This window comes from Cyanistes caeruleus, chromosome 9 (assembly GCF_971803275.1).
Source record: "Cyanistes caeruleus chromosome 9, bCyaCae1.hap1.1, whole genome shotgun sequence".
Lineage (NCBI taxonomy): Eukaryota > Metazoa > Chordata > Aves > Passeriformes > Paridae > Cyanistes > Cyanistes caeruleus.
The window spans coordinates 22513375-22526748 of NC_141709.1; positions in this window are offsets into that span (position 1 = coordinate 22513375).

The following is a 13374-nucleotide window of genomic DNA, read 5'->3' on the forward strand; positions in this document are numbered from 1 at the left end:
CACTATAAGAAGGCTATGAAAAAGAAAAGAAGTGGAATAGTTGGCCAATTAAGTTATACAATAATGACAAGGTCAGGGCAAAGAAAGTACATTGTGGTAGTTTACAAATTACTAAGGCATTTGAGTTTTTCATCTTCCTTACAGAAATTGTAATGAAAATAAAAAGTGACACATGAATCCATTAACATGACAGCACAATAAAAGGGAGGAGAAATAGTTTTAAGCACACAAGTATACATCAAAATAGTTTGAAGGGATCAGAGACAAACCCACAAGAGAATTCTGACTCTTTCCAAAATAAGACAATACACCACAGAATATATACATTCCCCATTCCCTCCTAAACCCATGTCTTTCCCAGTTGGTTTCCTGTATTTCAGGAATGTTTTTCCTTGCTTTATCTCTTCGATCTGCCCTACCTCTAAGACCTCTGAGTCATGCAAAGATGGTTCTATTCATTGAAGTCTTGATGTTGGTGTAATGAATGTGTTGCTTTGCCAAGAAAAGAGCAGCTCTCATAAAAAATGTGTGAAGCTGTGCCAGTAAAAAGTGACACATTTATAAATATGGAACAATGTAGTCGTATTAAACCTATGCCTGCAAACATCCTGCATATTACATCACTCTGGTTGAATTGCTTTACCCAATAGTCTTATGGAATTCATTTGCTGAAAAAGAAAGCTGGGCTCCTGTCTTAAAGTTCAGCAGAGATAAAAAACTTTGGAGGCTGAAAGTTTTACCACTAGCCATCTGCAGGATTTTTTGTGGCTAAGGTGTAAGTACACTGTGTTACAAAACATTCATGGAGGATTTGTTCTGTTTTACCTTTATAAAATACCTTTACAAAAATATTACTTCATCTGAACATGTCATCATATGATGTAAATGACCTCTTCAAACATCTGCAGTACTCTAGGCTTTCTGACAATAAAATTAGTATTGTCCATCATTTATCTTGCACAGTACCTGCTCAGGAAGCTCATGTGAATGGATGACAAAAATCTCCGTAATGTATTAAGTGCATGGTCAAAAAAGATAAAAGGTGGGCTTCATGCTGACTTTCCCTGAGAACTTTGCTTCGAGTGAAGGTGATCCCTAAGATACATAGGGAAGTTAAAAACTCTTTTAAAGTCTGCTGAATGGGAGAGATCCTTCTGAGTCTGCTGTGCTCTACCTGCACAGCTCACTCTGCACCTGGCCAGAACCTTCCTTTTAGACCCACCCTGCAATGTTCCCAGTGACTGTGGGTGGCACAGCACTGCCTACATCAAAGAAATCTCCAGCCATCCTGCTAAAATAGCTCTTCATTCTCTTGGCACTTGTGGCAGAGTACAAAGGAGACAGTCAGGGTCAAACTTCAATACTTCATTGCAGAATATCCTCCCACTGATGCTCAGTTTAGGCAGGTACAGCAGCTTTATCCAGGGACCTTAGACTATTTTGCAAATGTGGAGCGAAACAAACTGTCCTATTTGCAGATCGTGACTCCATCTGATACAAAGAGGGGCTGCCCGAGGCCAGGCCCCCAAAGGGATCTTATGTCTGCTTTTGCCAGGGAACCCCCATGGTCCTGCACAGAGCATTGTGAGCGCTCCAAACAGCTTCAGCAATACTCTAGACTAACAAAACCACTTTCCCAGCACCGCTACTCTCTTTGGATGCCTTATGTAAATGTAACAAATTAGCCTTGCTGCTACTGTTGCAATGTTTTAAAATAACAGAATGCACAGCTTTCTGCAGGCTGAGTCTGTAACACATCCCATCCAAGTTGACACATTAGGGTGTCAGGTTTCAGACTGTTCAGTTATCTCTTGTTCTTGTGATAGCAAATTTTGTGGGATTTTGACACCTTGTCTTTCAGTCTCTCTCTTACTCATCCTTTTGCCTTTTGGGAATGAAGAAGAAATTTTCCATCCTGTGTCTCTTTGCAGATCAGAGCAGATCTCTAAGTGATTCCCTCAAAACAGCTCATGAGCTCTCTGACAAAGAAAAAAATGAATTAATGTGGATTTTTTTTCCTGGCTTAATATTAAAAGGAAAAAAAAAAAATCTATTTATGTATCATCAGCAAAATTCATTGACTTTATCCAGATTTTGTGTGTCTTCACTGAACACAGTTGCTATCTCCAAATAGTATTTGATAAATCTGTTCTTTTATTAGACGGTATTATCTCTTAGAAAAGGATATTAATGTGCTGTCTTTGTCTCTCATTATGAATTTGTGAACCTGATAAGGGTAAAGATCATCAAACATCAGAGCTGCAATTTTTTTCTTTTTTTTTCTTCTTTTTCTGACCTAAGAAATATCTGTGAGGTTTTTAAAAATGCATGGTAAGCTCTGGCCTCTTAATCATAGAATAGTTGAGGTGGGCAAAGATGCCCCTCTGGAGATCATCTACTGCAAATACCTGCCCAAAGCAGGGTCAGTGAGAGCATGTTGCTCTGGGAAACATGTCAGGTGGATTTTAAATATCTGCACAGATGGAGACTCTTAACCTTCTCTGTTTAACCTGTTCCTACTTTTGATCATCTGCACAGGAAAAAATAATATTTTTTCTCATATTTGAATGGAATTTCCATCATTTCAGTTCATTTGTCCTGTGGGCACCATGAAGAAGGCTTGACTACATCTCCTTTACTCCCTCCCATCAGGTATTTTCACACGTTGGTGAGATCCCCTTGAGCCATTTGTTCTCCAGGCTGAAGAGTTCAAGTGTCGCTTTACATAGCGGATGCCCCAGTTCATCTGTCATCTTCATGGCTCCTTGTTAATATTCATTAATGTTAGGGACCTATGTGTCACCAAATTAGTGACCAGTTATGATCACATCCCAAACAAGCTCATGTCTCCTCTGGAGAGAAAGGACCATCCCCAGAGCTTTTTAGATTGCAGAAGATGGAATTTCTAAATTGGAATAGATACTTTTTTTCTGCTAACAACTTCCATGTAAATGCTATTCTTAGAAAACTGTGGTCTATAATCTGATAAATGAATTGATCTGTGTTTTCCTCAGAGTAAAGAGACCTGTGCCTCTTTAGGTAGTATTTTTATGAGTACCTTATTTGATTGTGCTTTAGAAGAACATAAATAATTTTTCCTCCAAACACTGAAAGAATAAGAGATGGATGGTAAAGTCAGCTTGCAGGGTTAAAATATGATCCAGTGTTCCTATCTAAATCATATACTGATGGCAATAATGATCTGTCAAAATATATATCCTCATAGTTCTTTTCCCCCCTACTCATTCAGATGTCAGGAACCTAGCACTGAAAGAGAAGGTATGAATAGGAGAGTAGGTGACAGAATCACTCACACAACCCAAGCTTTCTGACCCTTAGTCTTCCAGATGGACACTGTCCTCTTGTAAACATTCTCTGAGTTATTTTTTCATAAATAATGTTAGGTAGATGCTTACTGAATACTCAATTGTGTTTTCACAGCTACTGGACTGCAGTAAAGAATATTCTTTCTCCCAGGCAAGGATGATAAAGAATACAAAAAGGCAGCACATCTCAATTGTCTGTCACTGCTGGCTTCTTGAGCGTGAGCTGACACACACCATGGACTTTGAAGATACAATGATTGAATCTGTGCAGAGTGGAGAGAAAAGACATTTGAATTCCATAACCTAACATTGTCTTTAGCAGGGACTAATATAGCACATTAAAATTCACCATAGATGAGAATGCATGGTTGAATGTGTTGAAGCTTTCTTTCTCTAAAATAGCTTTTATGGGATTCTTTTTCATAATAACAGAATGGAGCATAAAACAATGTTGCAAGCCAGTGTCACTGTATGGTGTGAAGTATAATTGATGCACTGTGACAGAGAAGGCAAAAAGTTTGCCCAAGGATAAATTTCTCACTAAATTGACTAAAGGACAGCAAAAGCCATGGGGAAAAAAAAGCTGGAAATACTGTTTATGAGAAATATTTTATTTATATTCAAATATGCTGCCACTTTTGTGCTCTCACTAAGCCTACCACACACAATATTTGCAAAAAACATCTGTTTCTCCCATATTTTAGCTCAATATTCTTTATTTCTATTTTCTTGTCCCCCATCCAATCAGTAATTTTAATTATTTCCATTATCATGTACTCAGCTAAGAGTTTACTTTCAGTAGATTAGACTGAATCAGTTTGCTTTCATTATTTTCTATTTGCTCCACTTATTGCAAATTGTTCTCTTTGGTTGTTATTATTTTTCATTAAGTTCTTTGAATTCTTCAAATCCCTTCTTGAAATACTCAGCAACGCACATATTTAAACTAAATCTGTTTTCAAAAGTTATTTTATGTTTTTTGTTTTCTCTGCAAAAAAAGCCAGAAACCAAATGACAACATGGTCTAATTCCTCTATTCTAAAATCTAATACCCAGCATCCCCGGGGGCAGAGAGTCACTTTCCCTCTTCATGGAATTGTTCCACCATAATCATTTTTTTTATTCTCCTCTGCTACAACATGATTTATTAATATTGGAGAGGATGTCTTCCCTTTTAGCCTCCTGATGCAAAGTTTATGTATGTATTACCTGTCTCTTTCTTGCAATGTGGAGTGACCCTCAAGATATTAATTTGGTTTTCTCAGCAGGGAAATGTCCATGTGAGGCTCAGCCAAAGGCAACAAAAAGGAAACAGAAGAGCCTCTCACAAATTCCTCTTCTGAGCGCAGCACATGGCATGTCCAACACAAAATGTACAAACAGCCGTGTATGTTCTGCCTTTCCCCAGGTCTGTGAGACACAAAAACCACCGTGACTGCCTTCTGGGCTCTGGCAGCTGAGCTGAGCCTGCTCCTGCTGCTGCTGAAGTGCAGCTCAGCTCCACAAAGGTCTCTGTCTCAGCAAACTCTCATTTCTACAGCTTGTTGAGCTGTTTCAGAACAAGGTGCTGAGAGTCCCTGCACTGTGAGGTGCAGCCCTACCTCACAGCCCAAGGAGTCTCTCCAGAGCAGGGAAAGCCAGGTCCCCAAATCAAATATCTGTATACAAATTACTCTGCTAACTATTGCAACTCCCTTGCATATCTTACAAAAGATCAAGATTCCTAGCTTAGCTGGCAGGGCTTGTCTTAACACAATTTGTTTCAGTTTGTTTTATCACAAGTTTTACATCTACTATACAAGTGAAATTAAACTACCTAGGTTATTTGCTTATAAAACATATTTTGCAAAGATGGATCCAGGAAGGTTTTTGGAGATAAATACTGAATCATTGCTTATTCTCATTCTCCAAGCACTGAAATTTTCTGTAAAGTACAAAACTCATTGCCTCAGTTGTCATGGATTTCTGGTATCCCATACAATAGTAATTTAATATCTGTAACAAGAAATAAGAGGCAAAGATGCACTGAATGAACATGTAGTCAAATACACCTTGGAAATAATTGATTTAAGTTATCAAAGAAGTCAAAAGTGTACAATACAAGTGCACAGCTTTACCTGGCTTTAGAGCAGAGGCACTATGGACTGGCTGGGCTTAGCACAGGACAAGTCATCTCAAGTATATAAATAATGAATGTCAATGTTAAAAAATTATTTTCTGTGCGACAGGCAACAAAGTATGAAATAAAAGACAGGAGAGAAGATTCAACTGCAGAGAGGCATTTACATGCAGAAATTATTAATGTTTGGATGTGAGGTAATTTCAAGCAACAAGTCCTGGGTATGCTTGTAATGATTCAACCCAGCCCTTTTCCTACCACACTAAAAAAATGTGACAAGGAGTGAACAAACGGCAGAACTTCCCTGCAAATGCCAGTGAATCTTGGTTGTACTTTCATCTCAAGGCACAGCTGAACCCGTGAATGGAGCAAGTCCTTGAAGATTCTCAGCACAGCAGATGCATGCAGAACTATCTGCTCAGGAGCTTCTGTGAGGTGGATGGGGGAAGGACTAAATTTCACACGTCAGCATTTTGTTACACATGTAGAGCAAATGTAAAAATATTTATACTTGTTTGAGATACCTTAACATTACATTGATATTCAGTACTTAATATTAAAAGAATCTAAAATTTGGAAAGAGGGTGCTTTTTCAAACATACTTTTTTTTCTTAAGCACATGGCTGTGGGTTTTTTTCTGACCCTATTCTTCCTCCTTGAAGGTCTGCTGTTACTTTTTCATAATATTTTTAATTGTCTTCATCTATTGAGTGAAAAGCTGAGTCTGTAAAACACTGGTCTTCAAGTGTACTGTACCTAACATGAAAATTCATTCTATTTGCAACAGAAAAATAATGTAACTATAGCATAGCAAGAATTATCACATGTGCAACAGTCTAATCAGGTCAGTGCTGCATAGCTGCACACAACATAAACTGTCTCATAAACTTGCATCTCTTCTCCCAAGAATTACAACTTTGTTTGCAGCAACCTGCACACGAGAAAACCCGATGGACACATTCTTGTTTCAGGCAGGTGTGCCCTCACACCACAACAGTGCGCTGCCGAGGAGAACTGGATGGCTCAGCACTGTCTGCAGGACCAGGCATAAAAATTAACCTCCACGTTTCCTAAGTGAGGCAAAACAGCTTTGTGATGTGTTAATTTAAAAATGTGAGTTTTTGACAAGATATTCGACTTATGTCCCATAAGCTGTGCCATTAGGCAAGAAGAGAAACAGATGAGAAAGGGCAGGAGGGAGTGTTTAAGTTTGCATCACTCTATAAAGGGGAGGAAAGGGCAATTTAACTTTGAGAGCGTGCTAAGAGGGTTAATTCAGGAGAAGTTCTGCAATTTATTCTCCTTCTCCATAACGTTGGACCTTAGGGCTTAATGTAATGGAATGTGATTTAGAGTTCTGAATGTGCTAATTTTGTAATTCAGGTGTCCTGTGGAGAGGCTGTGTTCATGCCAGCTGTCTGGGGAATTAAATGTAGCTGATTTGTGTTGGGGAAAATGTGAGGTTTGCTTCAGGCCAAAATTGTTGTAAAATTTAAACCAGTGTATTTTTCTCTCTCCTTAATTTAAAGTATGGGATACAGGTGGGCCTGAGGGGAATTACCAAGGGCTCCCACATACTTCCTGATGTTTAGTTTAGAAAATTCCCATATTGTTAAATTACAGCACTTGATAACCAACAAAAAACAATTTTATTTATAACACTGCTCTTCTGTTTTTCTTGTGCCCTGCTTTGGGTGTTCTGTCTCCATCAAACACTAATTAAAGTAGGATTTTGAGTCTCATGCTCTCTGCAAGGATGAGATGTCTATCTAATGGCCAATTTCTTCAGAAGAAATTCTTGTGCTAAGTAGCAATTTGATATTCCTCCATGACATGAGATCTGGGGTGGGAAAGTCATTTCTGCAATATTCTTGAGTCAGACTGGATATTTGTGGATATTGCTGTGAAATTGTGAGTTAACGGTGCCTGTAAGGGCTGTGCTCGAGTGTTGGCTCAGCGCAGCAAGGCGAGCTTGCCAGGAGAATAACACCGCCCTGAATTATTTATTTATTTCAAAACATACCCTCAGGATATTACAAAATGTGGTTCTGGAAATACAGGACCATGTTTCTGGTTTATGTAAATCAGAGTTGCTCCATTTGGTTCATTGCAACTGCGCTGATTTATGCCAGCTAAAGAGCTGGGCCACTGTTCCTTGGGCTATGAAAATGCTTGTTGCTCTAGAAATGACTCTGCATCTAAATGGCATTATCACACCATAACACCTGACCTGAGAGGTGAAATTGGTTACTTTTATTGAAATCAAAACAATTATATGTCTATCTTTACTGCTCTCCTTGAGCTGCCTCAGGGAAACATTTTAGGAAAGCAGGAAGATGAAGTTGTCTCTATGTTTTTGCAAGAATACTGCTTTTGGAAATACAGCAAAGACCTCTTACATAGAAATGTTGGTGGGCAGAAAATAAAAGGTGTCTGTTTTGGTTTGTTCTCTACCTCCATCTTAGCCCCTTTGCCACATATTTGTGCATGTAAGCATGAGTGCAATCTCTTAAAAATAAAAGCAAAATGTTTGGAAAACAGCAAACTCAAAGATGCTAATAGCAAAGCACAGTGAATAAAAAGATCTACCCAAACCAGCATCTGGAAGTATGGCAATTCAGGCATTCAGCATGTGATATCTGTGTCCATCAGACACATTTTATGATGTGCTTTTAAGCAGCAATATTTTATATTTGTTGATTTTTCTAGCAGGGAGATGGAGTTTTCAGAAAGTACAGAGGAAGCAGCGTGCAGAAGTGATGTATGTGCTCCAAAGTAATGTTAAAATCAATTTCTTTTAGACAGAGAATATATATGGGCTGATTTTATTTTGTTCTGTTTAAACATGGCTTAAAATATCTTCCTCACAAAATCATTTTAAGATACCAATGTGTGAGAATGTGGGCACATACTAATATTCCACTAATATCTGACAGATAAAATTTAATTTCTAAAAGGGCAAAGCCTGACACCATGGTGCAAACACCTCATTTCAGAGTGGATAAAATAGAAGACAAAAGTTGCCCTTAACAGAAATCAAAACTGTTTAAAATTGTAAAATGATCACGCTCTGCCTTGACCATGTTTCAAAGCTTTGTGTGTCGTTACATTTAGTCTCTGCCTTTATATTTATTCAAAGTTCAAGAAATCTGTGATAATTCATCCACTTCCTCTTATATTGCCAATGTCTGTTGAACTTGGTATTGGTTTTATGTGACCTGGATGTAATCCTCTTGTTGTCACTTCTGATTTAAGTTATCCAGTCAATAGCTAATAGGTTTCTTCCTAGGTGTCACTTTTGTGATGAACACCTTTGCCTGTTTTTGAATTGTCAGTGAAATGTTTCCCCAGAAGTGAGAAGTCAGTCACTACTGAATAAGACCTTATCTGCATGACTACTAGAAAATTAATCTGAATTGGCCATTTAAATAGTGAAGCTAAATTACTTTAAGACCTTATTGTGGACATTTGTATTCAAAATGAAATTAGTGTTAATTTGATTTTATTTCCTTCACTTCACAATATGATAACACTTTGTTACACCACTTTCTACTGTAAGTCTATCAGACTTTTTGAATGGGCAGAAAAATAGGCTGTAGGAAGGGGCACCAGTTATTCAATGCACATCATTTCAGCATCCAGTTGTAATTAAATTAAAGATGAAGAAAAGTATATGGAGTAATGAGCTATTGAATATGAAAATGCAAAATGTGAAATTGAGGTCTTGACCACTTTGCATAAACGTATGTCCAGACTTCATCTCCAAAGTGCTCTTGCTGTTTCCAGTGGAGAATGTCTGCCCACCTGATTAAACTTTCGTAGATTGTTTTTGAGTTTCACACCAGGGTAGTTTTATTTCACCTTGTAATTATCTGTTCTCCATTGTTTGCACAAGTGAAGTGATGCTTGTACATCATTCTGGTTTCTTCAGAAAAAGCAGCTACAGAAGTACAAACTCTTACTTACCTCACCCAAGGCAGACACTGGGCATCATGAAAAATATTCTGGCCTTTTTCTGACGTGAGTTTATCAGAATATAATTGTGTTAGATGCCTCATCTGCAAATCATAAATTCAATCCAAGCCTTTTTTATTAGAGCTAACGTATTTTGCCTTGAGTCAGAAATTTGCTATTTCTACCACTGGTTATGCCCAAGGATTATTAATATTTGGCATCAAGTTCAATTCTGTTTGGTGACTGTAACAGAGATCAACCTTGTTTGATCCCTTGCTTTTTCTTTAGGGAAATTAATTTCAAATGATGTAGCTGAATTGAAGAACTGAGAATTTAAATTTATCTTCTCTGCTGGGTGAAAGAGGATGCATATTTATAACAGGAATAGCAAACTCTATGTCTTGCCTTCCCATATTTTATTACTTGCCACCAGTAGCAAAACTTCAGTGCTCTCAGAAACAGCACTTCTAGTAGGTTTTTGGGGAGTTTTGTAAACTCTCATATCTAAGAGTTAATAGTTCCATCCCAGAATTGGATAAAGGAACATTCTTCTGCTTTTATTAATTGATTTAAATTTTGTCTTGAATTTTCTCATAGATGGGTGAAAAAGAAATATGTCTGCTGTTCCACACTATTTCTGTTTCCCCTGCTTTGTCAAAAAGGTTCCTCAAGTGTAGCTCATGTAGTGTTTCTTTGCTTTGTCTGTCAGATATTGACACCGAATTAATTTGTAAATCTCTTTGAAGGCTACTAATGGAAAAAGACAACTCTGAAGATTAGTTGACAGTATTAATATTGCCTTACTTGGCCTGGAATATAAAAAGAAATTTGTTCAAGGCTTTTTAAAACCTCCCCCACCAAAGAACATTGTGTTCTTGTCAGCTAAACAAGCTGCCTTTGGGTTAGAGACTGATGGGCTCTTCCACTCATCGCCTTCTTCAACCCCAGAGAGCCACCACCTTTCCTCTTGCCTGCCAGACTGAGTGATATAAAGCAGACATATGCTCTCAGCTTCCTACATCAAGCTAATTAACTGTTTTACTTGAGTTTTTTGCATCTTTCATAACTTTTTTTCCATCATCCCCTCATCTATGGTAAAGTACACAGTAACAATCACTGTTTTACCTTCATGTCACTTCTCCTATAAACACAGCTTCTGTAAAAGTCCTGGAAATGTGTCTAGTGAGAAAAATGGGCCTAGTCAGAAGATCCTTTCCTTCTAGCCCATCTAGACTTGTGGTTTTTTCCCCACAATGACTCCCATGTTGAAAGCAGGATTAGTCCATAGAGGTAAGGGGCAGAGTTCTCGGGCACAGCAGGACAGGGAATGATGGTTCAGCACAAATGCCTTGCCCTGCTGATCACAGGTGTAGCTGGTAGAGATGGTGCACAACCCCTACAAAAACATTCATCCATGCAAAAGGAGGAAGAGGAAAGCCAGCACCCTGGTGTGTGCCACATGTTGGTGAAGGAATTTTGTATAACGCCAGCTCCCTTAGCACACTCCATTTCTTTCATTTTAATTTCGGTAAATACAACAATCTGCCCTCTTCTGACTCACCATAATTAGCTGAGCCAGCAATGGGTATCAGCAATGAATTTAGGGACAAAGTTGTTACTAATGATCAGAATACTTTCTGACACCTCCCCTCTCTTGGCAGCATCACAGGGTGATGGGGTATGGTTATTTCATGGCCTTTTGACACAGGGCTTCTGTAAGACATTCAAGCATTCTGAGCAACTGACCCCAGTTGTGCTGCTGCTTCTGCATACAGAGCCACTTTTGGTCATAGCTACAAAACATTCAAAATGTCTATAAAATTGATAGGACATTAAAATGACATGTTTCCAAGGTGCCTTTTTATTATTGCTCTGTGTAGGCCATGGCCATGCCCACTGTATTATAGAACTATTCAGCAGATCTGCCCAGATGATGATGATGCTTTTTCAAAAAGCATTTTGGATTTAGAATAATAAGCACAATCTGCTACAAGACAAATGTTGATGAAAAGAGGATGCCAGCAACAGAAAATGTGTCAGAGCTGGAATTTCTATTAGCAAAGCTGTGTGTGCAGCAGTGTTATTCACACTTCGAAATGCAATCTCCTCCAGATAGCACTGCCTTCTGATTTGCAGTGTGGGCCTGATCTAAAGCCTATTTAATTCAGTGGACTGATTCCCAATGACTTTAATGGGCTTTGGATTACACTCTAATTGCACTGATGTTCCTTTTAGTAAAGCTCTTAGTTATAATGAAGCTCAACAATGCTGTTTGTTTTTCTCTCATCTCCAGGTGTTAATATTTTCCCTCTTGCCATCTAAGCCAAGCCTCGATTATCAGGGAGGAGAGGGAAAAACCCACTTTTTGCACCAACTGCAGTGATCTGCAGCACATAGATCACTAATGCTCAGTGCTGAGTCACAGCAGCAAGGTGATGATTATCATGTAAAGGTGGTTAATAAAAGCAAAAGTGCAGTGGCATTTCAAGCCTGATTTGACAAGAAATGTCTCCATGCGTGAATGGCCCGCTCCAGTGAGAGAACCCAAAGTACCTGTGAAATAGGAAATGACCGAATATGAAATGGGACCAGAGTTCAGGGAGAGGAAATATCGTAGGAAAATCAATGAGGGAACTTCTCCTTTGCTTGTAAAAACATAAAGAAAGCTCATAGTTCACAGGGGCACTGACGGTTTCTAGAACTTTTCTCTAAAAATTATAAACAACAAAAGTCCTGCCCTGGTATGCCTGTTTTGAACAAATCTTGTAAATGCTGGGGTAAATTGCCTGGTGGGCAGCTCCCATGAGGACAGGGCTGTATCCTTCATAAACAAAAGGTAGATGTGATGTCCTGTGCCTATTCCCGTGATGTAAAGCAGAATTTCTGACAAAATACCAACATTTACATCATTAAATCCTCATCTGACAATTAAAAATCATCTTCCCACTAGTGAGATGGGATACTCCTGTGACAGCTACTTGCTAACTAAACATATTGACACAAGCTGCCTATAAATTAATTAACTGCTTAAGCAAATTAAACAGATGGAAAATGGGGACTCGGCTGTGAGGGAGGGAGGAATGGACAGTCAGGGACACCCACAGGCACTCTGCTGATGACAGCATTCCCTTTCTCTTCCTGGAGTCTTCTCCTTTCTGAACACAGAATGCAGAGTTTTGGTCGTTCTGTACACACTGTGGTCCAGCTGAAGCCAAGTGGTAGAGACCAATGAAAGAGGATGAACCACAGTGACTGTAGGCAACAAATTTAAGCAAACTACAACTTAGAGAGAAAGTCCACAAATACTGAAAATGTTCCTTTTATGGGTTTTCTTCAAGATAAGGAATTTTTTTTTCTTTTTCCTTGAGCAGAATATTCTTCCTCATTTAAAGCATATTTAATTATTTGAGCCTCTTTCAAATAAAAAATTATTTTCAAAATAAAAATTCAAAAATGTTTTCTTAGAAAATGTCAAAGTGAAAGATATTGTTATTTCCATAAAGGAATATTTCAATGTCAAAAGACGTCAAAACAAAATGTTTCATTTTTGAGTAAAAATATTTTCAGTCTGAATAATAAGTCAGCCTGAATTTGCTAATAAGTTTTCTCCTCCCACTCAAAAAGGAAGGAGGGTTGTTTGTTTTAATGAATTTTTTAACAAGTTTGCTATTCATCATTTTCTTTTCAGCTCCACCCTTGATTCCATGTTTGCAGTTTTTTGATGTGGAAAATATTATTTTGCTTAAGAAAACGTGCACTATCACACTTTCAACACTAAGGTAGAAAGCTTGATGTGAAAAAGAAAATGGGTGAGGTGGACCAACAGAATGGTTTGATTATTAAAGTATGAGCAGAAAGCATCTTACATACGCTGGCAGGTAACAAACTCTTTGAGGAGTTTAAATTTCCATACCTCAGTATTTCAAAGTTTACCCAGAAAAGTGATGTGTATTCTGTATATTATTTCTATCCACA